Genomic DNA, 17,292 nt, shown 5'->3' on the forward strand with positions numbered 1-17,292 from the left:
GAATGTAGCTGGGTCAAAGGAGCTGTGGACTCAAAAAGGTTGAAAACCTTTACTCTAAGGCATAACTAATGGTGATGGATGAAAAAATTTCCAGTGCTTTTTCTGTGGAAAATTTCCCATTTAAGAAGCCCATCAGCAACAATATATGGATCCCGGTTGCAAAAAATATTAGCAAGTTTTTAGCTTTTCTCACTAAATACAAGTAAAATACACACATAAAAATTCTAGGAAAATATTCTATTCAATTTCCTTCTGAGAAAGCCACATCACTAATATTTTATCAACAGGAAGAAGAAAGTCATGATCTGTAACAATTTTCTGAAGTCACTGAAATAGAAGTTCACCCTCACAAACAACTATCAGAGTAGCTTTTAGAACTTACACTACATGGACTTTGGTAGAATCTATGCATATCTCATTAAGAGCTGAATACCCGTTTGTGATTTTTTTTAAAAAAAAAAGGTATTACCTGCTTGACATTTTACGGCATACTGTATTAGAAATCTATTGGTGGGCATTAGTTATACAATTTTCATTATCCAGCCTTATCAGTAACATTTGCTCTTTACTAACTTTCCCTTAAAAATGATTTTTCTTAAACAATGGTATTTAAAAGATTTCCCTGCACACATTCATGACATCTTTAAGATCAAAGCTGAAACTTTCTATTTCAGGAACACCAATGTTTGTTGTTGTCTTTCACCAAATAGTAAATGAAGTGAACAGTGTTTTTAGAAATGATTTGTGCTTTATGATCAGATGTATTATTTTGTGTGTTATATCAAAACAGCTTCTATGTAGTCTTTTAATGTTGATTACTCTGTGTGTGTGTATGTGTGTGTGTGTGTGTACAGATTAAATTAATTACCAGCAGCAAAAGAAGACTGACTTTCCACTCTCCTCCCCAAATATTTCACAAGTAATTAATGCTCAGTATTACTCCCACCATAAGTTTTTTTGAAAAACAAACTGAAAATTAGGGATTGAAACAATACACAAATTCCAAGTAGAAAGCTCAGCAGACTCACAAAACTGTTTCTGAATCTTACAGCCTATACCTAAAATCTAGATGCCAGCAGGCCACACAGGACCAAAACAACCAGCTGCCTGGAATGCTTACAACTCTCCTATAAACTTTACAAGAGCATGTTAAGGTCTACAATATGGTACTCTGGAATGCCACATCACATATATCAATTCAAGAACCACCATGCAATTGTACGAATCACCATGATATTTGCTTAAAAAGCAGGGGCTAGGCAGGGGAAGTTTCAATGCACCCACTGTGTTCTAACATGATCAGTTTTGCAAGTTGTAGTTTGCCAGGGCTGAAAGATGTGCTACATACAAGGCCTCAACTTCGAACTTAAAAAAAAAAAAAAAGCAGCCAGGTATCAAAACTCCTTAATGGCCCAAACCATCTCAGTCTCATCAAAAACCTCACTCCTGCTCACTAAACGTTGACAGGATCGGCCACATTATTACACACAGCTTCAACGCGAACAAAGGGCAGCCTTGCCACTTCCTCCAGGGAGCTGCTTCTCCACCCCACCCCACCCCCAAATGCAATGTTACTATTTACACACACACACACACAAACAAACACGTTATCAGTTTACCGCGGGGGAACTGCAGTGCACGCTCCCGAGCGAGCAAAACAAAAACAAGCCCATCCACGCAAGAAAGACCTAGTCCTGGAAAAGAGAGCGCAACCGCTCGCTCGCAAGTTTGTTCTGCAAACCTCGTCGGGGGCCGGAAGGAGGCTCTTCGCAGCCGCTGGGTCGTACGGCTGCAGCGAAACACCCCCCCCCCACACACACACACCCCAGCAAATGCAAAGGGACCCCCCTTCTCCATCCCGGGCCTTCCATCCTAATAAACAGGCCGCCGAGGCCGCCTCCCGCTTGGGAGGAGAGAAAGACGCGAGGCGGCGGGAAGGGGCAGAGAGCTCTGCTTTGTCGCTTCCTTACCCGGAGCCTCAGGCATCGGGGGGGACGCGGCGCTCGCACCCGGGTGGCCTAAAGGGCAGCAGCAGCGCGGGAAAGAGGGAGAAGAGCGGAGGCGGCCGCGACTAGGCCGAGCGGCGGCTGGGCGGGAGGCACAGGCAGGACCCGACCCGAGTCGGCCGGCGGCGGCGGCGGGAACGGAAGCAGCGGGCCCGGGGAGGAGCGGCCGGGCAGAAGCAGGACGCGGCCCTGACGGGCCTCCGCGGTGCCGCCTCCCGCGGCGGGGCTTCCCACCCACCCCCTCCTTGCTCCGGGCCGGGCCTCAGGGCTGCCTGCTCAGAGCCTGCGCGTCGCCTCGCTCGCCCTCCGCCTCCTCTTCCCCTCACGCATCTCTTCTCACCCCCCTCCCTGCTCCTCTCCCTCAGAGAGAGAGAGAGAGAGAGACAAAAGCAAACGGAAACCGAGCGGGATGAAGCGGGCCTCGGCCAGCCCGAAGCGGGCCGGAGCCGTCGGGAAGGCCTCCCCCGGCGCCCGCCAGCTCCCCCGGGAGCTGCCGAGCTGGGCCGCGGCGGGGGGGAGAGGCGGCGGGGGGAAGGAGAATCGGGCCGAACTCACCGCATGAATTTTCTTGTCCCGAGGATCCAAGATGGCTGAGCACCCTGCACGGAGGATGCTGGGGGAGCGACCTTTACCCTCTGACCCCGCCGCTGCCGTCGTGACCTCGCCGTCGTCGCCGCCGCCGCCCGGCAGTAACCGCGGGACCAGCGCTCGGTGCCGGCCTGCAGGTGCCTGCCGTCCGCCAGAGCCTCTGAGAGGGGAGAAACGCGGCCTGGCTTCTTCGGGCGGGCGCGGAGGAGTCTCGCGGCGCGGAGCCCGGTCGGCGGGAGGCGCTTGCGGGCCCGAGGAGGAGGAGGATGGCGGCGACGCCAGGCCCCGCTGTGGAGAGAGCGGCCTTGTGGGAGAAGAAGAGCTCCCGAGACATCCGGGGGAAGCGGGGCGGGCGGGCGGGTGGGTGGGGGGAGCCGTTATTTACACGCTGGGAGGGAGGGAACCTTTTACACACGTCCTTGGGAGAGCGAGTTGTGGCGCGGGGGGTCGCAAGAGCCCCTTCATCTGAGCCTGGAGGGGAGGAAGAGGCACCTTTCTCTTCCCGACCACTGAGGCCAGGATAGTCCCCGGTTTATTCCTACTCCAAAAACTACACTCACCCCCCCCCCGCACCCGAGGTGATGAAATTCCTATACGAAACTAGGGGTTTGAACGCACCTTGTCACGTGGGATGGCCTTCCACGCGTGTTCTGTGTGGCACGTAGACAGGGCTTCCCCTGTGGTGTCTTTTGGGTAAGGATTTGGCCACTTGCGAAGCAGGCCTAAGAGTAGTACTCGTTTATAATGAAGGGGGAAATGGTTTAAAGACAGGGTTTCTCAAACTAGCTTCTCCAGCTGTTTTTGGACTACAACTCCCATTATTATTATTATTATTAAAATTTGTAGATTGCCCTTCATCTATAGATCTCAGGGCAGTTCACAATTTAAAGTATTAGCACAAACATGGTACAAAAGCAGAACCACTGGTCAGGGATGATGGGAATTGCAGTCCGGAAACAGCTGAAGACCCAGGTTTCGGAAACCCTGGTCTAAGAGATAAGTCTATAGGATAACTTGCAACACAGTAAAAGTGAGTGGTGAGCAGCGGCTACATGGGAGAAGCTGTAAGGACAAAGTGGAGTTAGAATCAACATTTTTAAACTACCATAGCCGCCGCCCCCCCCCCTTCCCGAAATAGTTTATGGCCCGTTTCCACATGATACTATAAAAACCAAAAGCAGTGTGCCTATGAGGCATTGTACTCCCCTGCCATTGTTATGTCCTTTGCCCCTGTGCATAAAGTGATAGTGTTTGAGTGCAGCACCGTCTGGTCTGTGGAACTGATGTGCTAGCACCTGGTGCCCCAGGTTATATGAGGCACCAGATACGTGTAACACCGGATGGGTAAGTTCTTGGTCATCTACCAACATGTTTAAATTGACATACACACGCCCTTGTTCCCCCTTACAGAGAAAAGGTGGAGCAAAGAACGGTAGCCAGTAACAGACCATGACACCTCTTAGAGGATAAAGTTCTCTCATTTTCCCATATGGGAAAATATATAGGAAAGTTCCAATAAAATAATTTTGAAATGGAGACATTAACAAATCATCTTTTCCCACAAACCTGGCTGAAAGTTCATGTGTGCAGCACTTTGGTGCCAGTATGAAGGTAAATCTTATCCACTGAAAAAGATTGGGGCAGAGGTAATCTTTTGTAATCCCTATACTCCCAACAGCATATGCTTAGTTTGTTGCCCTGAACTACCGTTTATAGTATTTTCCATCTCTTGTTCTGTATAAACTTTTAAAGAGTAATATATCAAAAATGGTCTCAAGGATTTGTTTTTTTTAAAAAAAAAACACAAAACAATTATGTGAAATCCATATTTATAAAGAAAGAGCAGGAGCATATTTAAATTTCACATTTCAGGGCATAAATTAACTACTGAAGGATCTAATACAGGTGACAAGGTGCAAAAAACAAAACTTAAATCTGTTCATGCAGAAGATCTAAACATACTTTGAAAGAAGTCCTGTTGAGTTCAGTGATCATGTACCCTCTAAAAAGTGTGTTTAGGTTTGTGTCTAGATTTGTGATTTATTTGAGTTTGAGTGGTATAATTATGTTTACATCAGAACCTTTGCATCTGATTAAAAGCCATGTCATACATACAGATAGCACCTGCATGTAGGAAATTCCCTGCAGGCCTCAGCCAGGTGCTGAATTGCAGTTTCATCTTCTCTTGCTGTGGAACACAATAAATGTTATCAATGCCAATAAATGCTATCAATGTAGGAAATATGTGATTTTTGAAGTAGCTCTGGTGCATAGTGATACAGGGAAACTCCACTACAGCCCTAGACATTTGGGGAAGTTCTCCAACTGTTGCCTTCCCATCCAGAAATGAGAATGATATTCATTTATTACAATGACAATTGTGAAACAAATCTAACATGACTTTTGTAGAATATTACTGCACTAAAGGCGTGTGATTTAGGTAGAATTTTGCAGGCCAATTGGATTGTCCATCCATCCAAAACTGTTTAACCATGTATGTGTATGTGGTGTCCCTACTTCAGCATCATATAACTTTTGTAAAGCTTGTCATGACAATAGCAGTGTGTGGTTATTCCAGCTAATGACTTGCAAGAGTTCTTAGGTCCATAGGCAGAGTTAATTTTATAATACAGCAAAGCCACATTTTATGCTGATCTAGAGATTTATCAAGCAGGTAGACTGAATGTAGGCACTACCAACCATACCCACAATTGCTGCCATTAAAGATTAACTTTCTCTCTGTTCATGACTTAACACCTTGGTATAATCAGATGGTATTTAATATTTCCACTATGCATATAATTCATAGTAGCCCAGTATGAGCTGTCAGGTTGAAGGGTGCCATGGCACCACTTAATTGATTTTATTTTTCAGTAGGGTGTAATGGGATGGTTTGCGTAGGATTTGGAAATTTGGCAATAACAGTTTCACTATTTAAAGAACCCAGAAATAGCAGAGTGTCTTAATGTAACTAGCTCAGCACATTTTCTGCATTTAAGTAGGATTTACCTACGCCATTGGAAATATTTTTGTGTTCACTTCCTTCCAAACATGTAGAACTGAGAGGTTGTAGTTCATTGGTATGTTTTGCATGGAGAAGGTCCTAGGTTCAATCTCTGACATCTCCAACTTTTGTAGAATAGGTAAGGTGATTTATTAAAGTTTTAAAATACTAGTTTATTCCCACTGAGTAGAGCAGGATTTATTTAAAGCATTTTTCATTGCTCTTTAGCTGAATGGGCTCCCAAAAGAGACTTACACAGGATAACAAAATGGTGGCAGTGATGACCACAAACCTGGAAGCCTTTAAAAGAGGGATAGACAAAATTATGAAGGATAAGGCTATTGATGACTACTAGACATGGTGGTCATGTTCTACCACCACTGTTGGAGGCAGCATACTTCTGAACATCAAGTGCTAGAAACCACAAGAGAGGAGAAGGCTGTTGCACTAAGATCCTGCTTGCATGGGCATCTGGTTGGCTGCTGTAAGAACAGGATGCTAGACTAGGCGAACTGCTGGCCAGATCCAGGAGTGCTATTCTTACAATCTTATTAATAACAAAGAAGACAGTTGGTAGGCTTGCACTCTATAAGACACAATACAAAAGGGGGGAAGGGGGATGGGGAGAGAAGAGGGTAAAAGCTAACTGAGGTATCAAGTCTTAGAGTCTTACAGTGACTAGCTTGAATAGAAGCTGGTCAGAGATGTGAAGACTAGCTGAAGCTTGTTCAAGGATTTGACCTGAATTATACAACTTTTGTCCTCTTTTCTGGGTCAGTCTGTACAGTAGAATCTGGGGAGAATCTCCTTTCTTTTTCCAAGGACTGAGGCCTTAATAGTTCCCAGTGGGTTCCTGCCCCAGAAGTTACAGGGCTCCTCAGATGTGATGAAATTCCTAGACGAATTTCTACTGTCACTGCAGGAATTTGAATGCACATCATCATGTTTGATGCCCTTTCACACTTGTCATGTGGCACACAGACCTGGCTTCCCAGTGTGTGGCACATGTGCCTTTTGTGTAAGAATTTGGCTACTTGTGAAGCAGACCTAAGAGGAGTACCTCTGTGCTTTGCGGAGCAAATGTTTGCGGCTCAAAAGTTTCCAGGAAAGGGGCATCAACAGGTCTGTTCCACACTGTGTTGGAATTGGACTTTCAGTGTACTCTTTGGAACTCCCTCTTGTTACATATCAGACTGTATTATCTTTTCAGTGCCTGATGAAGGCCTTCCCACAAGCCTTTTAATAAGTACAGGTTTTTATCCCAGTTTTTAACTGCAATGGACTAGAGATTGAATTTATATATGTTTTTTATTGCTAATCACTTCAGGATATTTCATAGGAAGCAATTCATAAGTGAAATCAGTAATACTGTAATCGGGATTGTGAAACCTACTGCATTTATTTATTTATTTATTTATTTATTTATTTAGGAGTAATCAAGACTAGTCTTTTAAGGTGCCACAAGAGTCTCTGATTGTTGTTGGTGCAAGAAACTTACACAGCTAGCCCTCTGGAAATAGTTATTAGAGTTTTCCAGTTGTTTTTAAACCATCTATGCACTTGTAGAAAGCATCTAGAACTCTGCTTATTTTATATCACCTTATTATTAAATTAAATAATCATAGTAATATTTATTATTGTTATATACTTATCTGTACCCCACCTTTTTCCCTGTTGGGACTCAAGGCATCTTACAGATAAAACCTAGAATTGCTAAAAACACAGAAAAAAACAATCATTAAAAACAATTAAATATTGACGAAATTAAAACTATATACATATATAAAAGCACTTTAAAATATACACATAAATACAATAAAAATAGCATGGCACCAGCCATCAAAATAAGTAATTTGACCAGAATATAATGTGAGATTAACTGAATAATGAGAAAATCATTAACATCTCTAGTATGTTTGACAAGTACAAAAAATAAATACAGTTTTACAAAACAACTGCTATTCAATGCCGTAACTATGTAGCAGAATGTATAAAATAGTTCCTGTTCAAAATCAAGCCATCAGTACTCCGCTTGTTGACATGAGTAGAAATTTGATATAAAATATTGAGAGAAACTGACTAAATTTGAAACACTGTTACCTCAATTCAGTGAAGCACATATTCAGACAGTATGAACAACCTTGACAAACATGGAATAGTTCACCAGCTGTTCAGCCCAGAAACAACTATATGTGATTGACAGTTATGCTTCCCAAGTCCTGACCCACTACAGTTCAGAGGAAGAAGCTACAAAACGTATTATAACTTCACAACAACTGGCAGATGGTACCGGCTGCAGTGGGTTGCTGCTCACCGCTATATATCACCCTCTGGGGTGGTCTTGGTCTACTTCAGGAGTAGCTAACCATTGGCCCTCTGGATGGTGTTGGACTCCAACTCCCACCAGCATGTCCAGAAGTCACAGATGATGGGAGTCTTAGACCAGCAACATCAGTGTTTTTCAAACTTGGATCTCCAGCTGTTTTTGGACTACAACTCCCATCATCTCTAGCTAGCAATACCAGTGGTCAAGGATGATGAGAATTGTAGTCTGAAAACAGCTGGAGATCCAAGATTGGCAAACACTGATCTAGAGATTACTAGCTAGTCACTCCTGTCTACTTCTTTCTTGTCTCTATGACATTGGGTCAAATGTCCTTCATCCCTTGTGTTCCTGGAGCTCTGTACTGAAGTCACAAGTAAACTCCATTCAGCTTAGTGAGACTTGATTTTGAGTTAACATGTATAGGATTAGTGCTGCCAGTCTCCTGCTGAAAGCAAAAGTGCTTTCTGCTCTGAAGTGTAACCTGAGGTAGGTGTCAAGTGAAGAAGATACAGAAAGATTCACATAATTAATTCCATGCACAAGAACAAAGTACTGAGATGCATAGAAACTCGAAGAAGAATGGGGAAATGGCATCTCGTGTGATGATGTCTCCTAGGAAAAGGGTAGGTGAACCAGAAGTAATTTACAAATGTTGAAAAGAGCACAAGGATCCAGTGTAAGGTCAAATTGTTTACTAAACTGGGTGTAGCATTTGAGATTAATTCACAAGAGACTATCGTTTTAACTGAGCCCCTCTCATCCCTTGCCATGCTCCAAATTCCTCTAGATTTCCCCACACACAAGGAGTGGTGAACCTTAGGCCTAGGGTCAAATGCAGTCCTCTGGACTACAGTGGTACCTCGGGTTACAGACTCTGCTAACCCAGAAATAGTACCTTAGGTTAAGAACTTTGCCTCAGGATGAGAACAGAAATCGGGCTCCGGTGGCGCGGCAGCAGCAGGAGACCCCATTAGCTGAAGTGGTGTTTCAGGTTAAGAACAGTTTCAGGTTAAGAACAGACCTCCAGAATGAATTAAGTTCTTAACCTGAGGTACCACTGTATTCTTTTAAGAGATGGCTGGCTGCACTTCAGAGGGCAATGTGTTCTACAATCTGGGTGCAACCACTTGGAAGTCCCTTTCACCCCAACCAGGAGATATATGGGAGTTCATGTACCAGAATTTTTTGTTTATGTAGGTCACAGGACTACCTGTGGAATCTACCTTCAATATTTTCCTCAAAACCTATCAGGAACTAGATTCCACCACGCTCCTAAACAGTGTGTCCTATTGCTGCACTGCTCTTTATAACACTTAAATGATAATTTAAACTGCTCTTACAGTCCCCAAAGTCTTCTTACCAGTAGTTTAAACTAGCCTACCTGCCTTAAACCATTCCTTGTCTCATTTCCTGTGATCAGGTTAAATTAACCAGTATTTCCTCCCTCTTCTTCCTGGGATCCTTTTTAAAAAATCATTATTTCAAATCCTGAAATATTGGCCCGCATATTCTGCCCATGCCCCTCATTCCACCATCAGCACTAAATCACGCATTCTCTTTTCTCTAGGCAAAACACATTCAGTTCCTTTAGCCTGGAAATCCTATTGGATTTTTCCTTTAGCCACGTGAGTATTTGGGTAGAAGAAACTAGTTTCAGCTTGTCAATAGCTTTTAACAAGGTTTTCAATTTTACTAGTGACAAGAAAAATAGTGGGAGCACTGCTCCTTTTGATAATTTGAAAATGCTTCTTCTCCAGCAGTTATCATCACCTAAAACATACATGCTTTTATTTTTGTATACAACAAGTCGGGAGTTCACGTGGAAATTTCATTTTGCTGCTAGCTGCCCAGCTCACCCATTTACTGAAAGCATTTAACAGTGTTTAGCTCTGATCTCAGTCTGTTTTAAGCATCTCTTTATTTTGCAATACCAAAGTTTAATGGCAAGTGCAATCTAAATCACTGATAAAAAAAAAACCAAACCACTGAACAAAAGCAATCCTAGCACTGACTCAGACGAGCCTAGTGGAATGTAATTGGATAACACTTTCTAATTTGATTTCAAGCCATTTACCTTTCCCACCAATGGGCCACAAATCTTATAGCAGTTTCTTGAAATCAACAATTCGAAAGCATTATAATAATGTGGATGAGCATGGTGGAAAACCCAAGATATAATGCAAGAAGACAACATCTTTACTAAGCCAATTAGTTTGTCAGAGATTAAGCATGTCTGGTAAGATCTGCTTTTGTTCGGTCAAGGACCACCACGGTGTAAGCAGAGGCTTTGCTTATACACCGGCTGCAATTTTAAGTGGGGTTGAGCAGATATTAACAACAGTACAAGCCTTACAAACCGACACAAGCAACATCAAAGCTACAGTGTATAGACAAGACCTCGGCCATTGCCTTCTATGGTGAATTATCGCTTATACTTTTTGCCCAGAATAAAAGCATGCAATATTACAGGAGGGCAACAATCTTGCTTTGAAATCTTTTTTTTTTCTTTCCATTGACCAGGAGTGAATGTTTTCATCAGTATATTTTTCGGTAAAGATTAAATGTTCTTCCCCAGTGTGTTCACATGAACACACAGACCATAAAAAAATCTTAAACCCAGCGATGTCATTCTAATCTAAGGTAACAAAGTCTGAAACTGTCTGGCTTTTGTATATTCAAAATCGGGCACCATCAACAGGTTCATAAGGATTGCCATCAAAAAAATTAAAAGTTGTTGTGTTTAGAGGCACTCTAGGAAGATGTTTAAATTGTTAGGGCATTTATTTATTTATTTAGTTGCTTGCATTTATTTATTTTTCAGATGAGAGATAAACTGATGAGCGATTAGAAAAGATGTGGAGAATTATCTGAGAGAAAAGACACTGTACACAACAACACATCTGAGGGTGTTGGAAACCAGGGAGCCTAGATAGAAGGCTTAGCTAACCAGAGAAAATGAAACAATGCAATATGATGCATGCTTACTTGGAAGTAAAGTCTCACTTCATTCAGCAGATCTTACCGCAGATAAAGGTGCATAAAATCACAGCCTAGCAGTGCAGTGCTCTGCGTGTTCAGTCCCCCACTGTGTTCAGTTACTTCTGAGTAATGTGCTTAGGGATTGCAGCTCGAGACAATTTAAGGAAGGGCTGAGGCTAAGAATCTAGAAATGCAGTGAAAAACACACTTTTGGAGCACCAGCTCGATCCATAGCATTTAATGGTTAACTTTGACTTTAAATTTCACTTTATTGAGGTCAATGGGATTTGTATCTGTGGGGCAGCTATTAAACCACACCACAGCTGTTCCAAGTCCACAGAGTGCTAAAGCTCACATGCCTTAAACATTCAGAGAAGCAAAGCCTGAGTAAGCTGTCCAGTTAATATAGAGTGAAGGTTGAGAAAGGAGAATGGTGGTTCTATATGACTACTATAAAATGTTCACCGCTGCTATTAATGGTGATGTCTAATGCTGTACTCTTTTTTTTTTTTGTAAATATATTTACCGTAGTCACAAATTCTGAACTGCTTGCTGATTTAATGCCTGTGTTTTAATATAGGTCTGTATAGGCTTAGATTAAAATCAAAGCAAAAGAGCTTTGCCAATTGCATGCTGAAAAGAGTATCAGATTATTTCAGCTGTTTAATCTCTCCTCCACTGATCTGCACTGGGCTTGCTTCAAATAAAAATAACTTTATACCACTGGCTAAATTCAAGGTGAAATACTGTATAGCACTAACTTTATACCACTGGCTAAATTCAAGGTGAAATACTGTATAGCACTAACTTCTTTTGCAAATAAAGATCAATTGTGCAAGGATATTTTTCCCTGCTGGCTTCAAAACTTCAATGTGACTTCAATAATCCTTCATCAGGGGTCAGCAAACTTTTTCAGCAGGGGGCCAGACCACTGTCCCTCAGACCTTGGGGGGGGGCAGGACTATATTTTGGATTTTAAAAAACGAACTAATTCCTATGCCCCACAAATAACCCAGAGATGCATTTTAAGTAAAAGCACACATTCTACTCATGTAAAAACACACTGATTCCCAGACTGTCCGTGGGCCAGATTTAGAAGGCAATTGGGCCGGATCTGGCCCCTGGGCCTTAGTTTGCCTACCCATGTCCTACATCATCACAAAGGCTGAGTGGAACATCATGAGATGGAGACCTCCATCTTGGTGCCATGTCATGTGTTGGCCTTGTCCTTCACCCCAGCAAATGTAAAGGCCAGACTGGAGGGCATGTGTACAAAAGATTTCCTCAAGATGAGCTGTAAACAAGTTGAGAGAGGGAAAGGGGGTTTCCCTTTCTGCTGCCACCATGCACTGTGCAGGAGATTTGCACTAACTTGTAACACCTGCTGCAGGCTATATTCTGAGAATTGGGTGAGGTAGTGCAGACATATGACCAAGTATGAAAATATAAAGGTGTTTCTGAGCCAGCCAATTGGTGCACCTTCCAGAGTGATACCTGCTTCATAGGTGGGCAACTTGAGTTCTGAAAACCACATAGGGCCCACAAGATGTCCCAGAAACTCAAGCGGGTGCAGAATGCAGCAGCGAGGCTCCTCACGGGGTCTCTGCCATGGGAGCATATTCACCCAGTACTTTTCCAGCTGCACTGGCGCCCGGTGGAGTACAGGGTCAGATTTTTTTTTTATATAAATTTTTTATTAAGTTTTCCATCTTTAAAAGACAAAACAACAACAAACAAACAAACACATAAAATCATATTTTCGTAACCTCATTTTCATAAGCCTCTTTTCTCAGACTTCCCCGTACCTTCCCCTTTTTGCATCCTTATTTTACAATTATTCAGCAACCCTTTTAATCAATTGAATTTTAAATTTGTTCTCCTTTTCAATTTCACCCTAAATCATAAAAAATTTGCCGCTGCAATTATACCTCTTCCTTTCCCTTAACATTTTAGCACTCTTCAATTTTATAGCAGTTCTTAAGATATATTTTAAACTTCTTCCAATCTTCCTCCACAGTCTCTTTCTCTTGGTCGCGGATTCTGCCGGTCATTTCTGCCAGTCCCATGAAGTCAATCACTTTCGCCTGCCACTCCTCCAGCGTGGGTAGCTCTTGTGTCTTCCAATACTTTGCTAGAAGGATCCTTGCTGCCGTAGTAGCATACAAAAAGAAATTATTGTCCTTCCTCGGCACCAATTGGCCGACCATACCCAAGAGAAAAGCCTCTGGTTTTTTATGAAAGGTGCATCTAAGTACTTTCTTAATCTCATTATAAATCATTTCCCAGAAGGCCTTAATCTTTGGGCAGGTCCACCAAAGGTGGAAGAAGGTGCCTTCAGTCTCTTTACATTTCCAACATTTATATTGGGCAGATGATAAATCTTCGCAAGCTTGACTGGGGTCATGTACCACCTGTAAATCATTTTCATAATGTTTTCTCTTAAGGCATTACATGCCGTAAATTTAATGTCTGTGGTCCATAACTGCTCCCAGTCAGCAAACATAATGTCATGAGTACAGGGTCAGATTTAAGGTGCTGGTTTTGACCTTTAAAGCCCTTCACGGCCTAGGACCCTCGTACCTACGGGACCGCCTCTCCCGGTATGCCCCACGGAGAGCCTCAAGGTCCATAAATAGCAACACCCTAGTGGTCCCAGGCCCTAAGGAAGTTAGATTGGTTTCAACCAGAGCCAGGGCCTTTTCAACACAGGCTCTGGCCTGGTGGAAAGCTCTGCCTCATGAGACCAGGGCCCTGCAGGATCTGATTTATTTCCTCAGGGCCTGTAAGACAGAATTGTTCTGCCTGGCCTTTGGCTTGGAGCCAATTTGATTCCCTGCCCCTCTTTCTTTTTCCTTTTTCCTTTCTCCTCCTGTGATGAGGCTGCATTTTAATATTTTAGTGTTTCAATATTTTAATGTATTTTAATCTTGTTTTTAAGTTGTATTCATTCAGCTTGTTTTTATTATTGCTTGTTAGCTGCCCTGAGCCCGGCCTTGGCTGGGGATGGTGGAGTATAAATATTATTATTGTTGTTGTTGTTATTATTATTATTATTATGCCACTCCTTATCCCTCCTTATGAAGCCCCATTTCCCCAGCCTATCAGAGTCCCTTCCTGCTTGTTTCTCCACCTCACTATTATTGTTTTAGTTTTTTTCCCCTATTTCAGTGCAGTTTCAAAATAACCTAGGCTTGAGGTGCAAGCGTTTCCTACAGCTGTAGGAGCACAAATTGTTACACTTCTCTTTCTCTCTGGCATGCTACAGTCAGAAAGGAATTGTTTTCACTTGCTTTCCAAAATGGTGTTTTCATTGGTATGTTGCACTTTTTTAAAAAACAACAACACCACTGTGTATTTATTTGAGAGCAGCCCTGTCAATCCCAGTGGGGATTCTGAGAAATCTAATCTCAGAAGCCATGGTGAAAATGGCAGTAGAGTGGTCTTTATGCCTTTTTGGTTAATTCAGAACACTTTCGTCTCTGGCTCTGTCTACCTGGTCCCAAATGACAACATTGGTGCCAGGTGGCACCAGTGTTTTGAAAAGCATTTCAAAGGGAAGTGCCACAGCCCCAAACTCTCTCTCTAGGATTACTAGCAGACTTAATTTACAAGGTGGAGGCACCTGGATGAAAGCCTCATGTGATGATCTTTGGACAAACAGACTGATGCAGGTGAAAATCATCCCAGAGGCATTCAGGGATCCAAGACGTCGTAAGATCAGCACAGTAGTTTGAATTGAAAACAGACTGGGAGCTAATAAAGCTGATTCAGCACAGGTGAAGTATGATCCTGACAACAGCCTGACGGTCATCTTTTGAACTAAGTGCAGGTTAGTTAACTGTCTCTAAAAGCAGGCCCACATATGACATCGCAGTAATCCAACTCAGCCTGGAGGAACAAGGGATCTTCTCTCAGATTTCTATACCATCTCTTCCCTTTTATACTAGAGACACTTCATGGACACTCAGTTTAGATGGCAAATATGTTTGCAGTGTGCTTGCCAAACCACAGTTATGGTGGCAACATTCAAAGGGGAGTGACGTTAATTTGCATCAGAACCTGGACTGTGTTTTAAGGTGTATATTTCCTATTCAAGAGTATGCTATTCGTATCTTAATACAAGTATATTTATAGATGCACATGGGCCTTTCGAAAGTTACAGTGTTCATTGTGCTCATATGCAGAAAACACATTTGCAGCAGAAAAGCTATTTGGAAGTAATTCCTATTGAGTTCTATGAGGCTTGCTCCCAGGTAAACGTGCATAGAATTACAGCTTTATTGATGTAGCCAACCAGGTGGGTGGGGGACATGTGGATTTTAGTATCTGACACCACCCCAGTTGCCAAGTGATATGAGATTCCAGGGTTCATGCTCCCTTTTGGAATGAGGCACAGCAGAGACTGTGGTGTCTTTATGATATATGACTTATTTACACACATATAAAACCTGAGCCTACGATGGAGGGGTTCACAAACATCAACACCCCAAATGCATCTTATTTCTCCCATAGCTGCAGCCTTGGATTCAAACAGACATCAAACATTGCTCTGTCTCTCTGCCTTCTCTCAGCTTGCTGTTTTACATCTGTCCTACATCACTGCAACTCTTTTCTCCTAACTCTGACTTTGTCTGTTAAGGGAGGGGCCCCCACCCATTCTTCATCTCACACAGAGCCCCTTAATTCTCCATCACCTCACCGGTAAGCTAGCTTGGCTATTCCAGGAATTAGAAGTCTTGATTAGCTGTTAACACTTGCTGGATCCAGGGATTAGAGGAGTCTGGCATACTACTTAATGCTCCCTCCTCAAAACTCTAACTACGTAACCAAAAAGCCACTGAATTAAAGATAATTTAGCCATACTTTTCTACACAGATCACATTGATGCCTGATCTTTACTTTCAGCAGCATAAGTCAAATAACATGTAGAGTCACACCTTGGTTGTCAAACGCCTTGGTACTTATCCGTTTTGGCTCCTGAACGCCACAAACCTGGAATTGAGTGTTCTGGTTTGTGAATGTTCTTTGGAAGCCAAACGTCTGACACAGCTTCCGTGGCTTCCGATTGAGTGCAGGAAGCTCCTGGAGCCAATTGAAAGCCTTGCCTTGGTTTCTGAACGTTTTCAGAAGATGAACAGATTCCGGAATGGATTCCGTTCAACAACCAAGGTATGACTGTACAGCCAATACGGGCCATTTCATGCATCCCTCCCCTTTCTGAGATAATCTCTATTGTAAGAAGAAGTGTGAGTTTCATTTCTTCCAAAGCATAGTTTGGGCAGCTGCTTGATGGTGCTCTTTGAAACCAGGGGCGTTTTTACATAATTTTAGACTATACCTCATGTTCTTACAGCCCCCACTTACTTCAAAATGTGGTAGGACACCCCATTGCATGGGGGGGGGGGCTTCCTGTTCATTCTAGTCATCTTGTGCACCAGAATCCTACCCCTGATGGCACCACTGCAGGAAACTGTTTCATGTTTCGCAGCACCTTCTTAGTTGGATGAATTCATTTTTTGAATAACAGGCCATCTGCACCAGATGTGTCGACTGTGCATTCTACAGATAACAGCATTAATCACCAAAGAATAAATTCCCAACCCCAATTTGATATATGTATAATCACGCAGTAGCATGTATCCTAGTTACACACGTAAGAGCCTTTCACGGCACCAAACGAGGCTTGGATCAATAGCCCTTAATTAGCATAGGATAAAATGAAAAGGTGAAATTTATACTTCTCGTATACCTTCAATCCTCTTCCTCGCCTTTGATCCTTCAAGAGTTGCAGATGTCTCTGTTTTTCTTCTGCTCTAAATGGGGACACTAAAGGGAGGGGGGAGGGAAACAGCAGTAGCCTCAGCTGAGCGAGGAGGTTTTGTTTCTTATGAGCGATCTTGTACCACAGCAATGTCAAAAGAACAAAAAAAAGCAATTACTACATGATTTTACACAGTCATTATCAAACCAAACAGCTGCTCAGTGTCTTAAAACACAGCATGTGCACAGAACATGGTGTGTACAATGGATGGGGGTGGGGGAGAAGGCTTGAAATGGTACTTCCTGGTCCTGTCTCTGATGTCAACACAAAGGCTGTGCATCCCCAGGATACAGATTATGGTCCAGTTTCAACTAACCCACTGTGCTAGTGGAAGCCAGTGCAAAGGCCCCCACTAGTGCCATTAGGCTTTCTCTCCTCCCCTCATGTGTCCCCCTTCCCTTAAATCCACTCTGGAGTGTCGGAAGAACCCCCAGAACAGTGAGCAAGAGGAGGAGAAGGGGAACCACTCCATCTGGCTAGCAGAAATGCTTGCACTCAGGGAACAATCAGAAGGGCGCAACCTTGAGTCTCTTCCACACTGCAGTTTGGACACAACGTATGCCTTTCT

At 43.1% G+C, this 17,292-nt stretch overlaps 1 protein-coding gene and 1 long non-coding RNA gene across 7 annotated transcripts in view; one reads left to right on the plus strand and one right to left on the minus strand.

The window, feature by feature from the left end:
• The window catches only part of CNOT2 (CCR4-NOT transcription complex subunit 2), a 57,043-nt gene extending 50,863 nt beyond the window's left edge, over positions 1-6,180 (minus strand). For 4 of the 6 annotated variants that reach the window (XM_083699323.1, XM_083699317.1, XM_083699324.1 and 1 more), the window contains exon 1: positions 2,562-6,180. The gene's annotated coding sequence lies outside the window, so the exon portion shown is untranslated. Of the gene's footprint in view, positions 1-1,970 lie in introns of all 6 variants that reach the window. The other 2 variants (XM_083699319.1, XM_083699321.1) reach the window with 2 other exon arrangements.
• Positions 6,181-6,188: 8 nt separating this feature from the next.
• Positions 6,189-10,395, plus strand: LOC310825699. Its single transcript, XR_014555458.1, has 2 exons — positions 6,189-8,779; positions 8,997-10,395. It is a non-coding gene; the product is annotated as an uncharacterized lncRNA (long non-coding RNA).
• Positions 10,396-17,292: the final 6,897 nt, after the last annotated feature.

This window comes from Podarcis gaigeae (genome assembly GCF_964106915.1).
Source record: "Podarcis gaigeae genome assembly, chromosome: 10".
Classification (NCBI taxonomy): domain Eukaryota; kingdom Metazoa; phylum Chordata; class Lepidosauria; order Squamata; family Lacertidae; genus Podarcis; species Podarcis gaigeae.